Consider the following 1,267-nt stretch of genomic DNA (forward strand, 5'->3'; position numbering starts at 1 on the left):
GACAGTTACGGAAACAGTGAAACGTTACTATTGAGTAAGACAGTTACGGAAACTGTGAAACGTTACTATTGAGTAGGACAGTTACGGATATAGTGAAACGTTACTATTGAGTAAGACAAATACGGAAATAGTGAAACGTTACTATTGAGTAAGACAGTTACGGATATAGTGAAAGCGTTATTATTGAGTAGGTCAGTTACGAAAACAGTGAAACGTTACTAAGTAACATAGTTACGAAATAAGTGGAACGTTTCTATTGAATAAGACAGTTACGAAATAGTGATGACGTTACTATTGAGTAGGACAGTTACGGAAACAGTGAAAACGTTACTAATGAGTAGGTCAGTTATGGAAACAGTGAACACGTTACTATTGAGTAAGACAATTACGGAAACAGTGAAAACGTTACTATTGAGTAAGACAGTTACGGAAACAGTGAAACGTTACTATTGACTAAGACAGTTACGGAAACTGTGAAACGTTACTATTGAGTAGGACAGTTACGGATATAGTGAAACGTTACTATTGAGTAAGACAGTTACGGAAACAGTGAACACGTTACTATTGAGTAGGTCAGTTACGGAAACAGTGAAACGTTACTATTGAGTAAGACAGTTACGGATATAGTCAAACGTTACTATTGAGTAAGACAAATACGGAAATAGTGAAACGTTACTATTGAGTAAGACAGTTACGGATATAGTGAAACGTTACTATTGAGTATGACAGTTACGGAAACTGTGAAAACGTTACTTTTGAGTAGGACAGTTACGGAAACTGTGAAACGTTACTATTGAGTAAGACAAATACGGAAATAGTGAAACGTTACTATTGAGTAAGACAGTTACGGTTATAGTGAAACGTTACTATTGAGGAAGACAAATACGGAAATAGTGAAACGTTACTATTAGGTAAGACAGTTACGGAAACTGTGAAATGTTACTATTGAGTAAGACAGTTACGGAAACAGTGAAACGTTACTATTAGGTAAGACAGTTACGGAAACTGTGAAATGTTACTATTGAGTAAGACAGTTACGGAAATAGTGAAAACGTTACTATTAAGTAAGACAGTTACGGAAATAGTGAAAACGATATCATTGAGTAGGACAGTTACGGAAACAGTGAAACATTACTATTGAGTAAGACAGTTACGGAAATAGTAAAAACGTTACTATTAAGTAGGACAGTTACGAAAACTGTGAAACGTTACTATTAAGTAGGACAGTTATGGAAACAGTGAAACGTTACTATTGAGTAAGACAAAT

The sequence above is a fragment of the Mizuhopecten yessoensis genome, unplaced genomic scaffold (genome assembly GCF_002113885.1).
Source record: "Mizuhopecten yessoensis strain PY_sf001 unplaced genomic scaffold, ASM211388v2 scaffold3023, whole genome shotgun sequence".
NCBI lineage: Eukaryota > Metazoa > Mollusca > Bivalvia > Pectinida > Pectinidae > Mizuhopecten > Mizuhopecten yessoensis.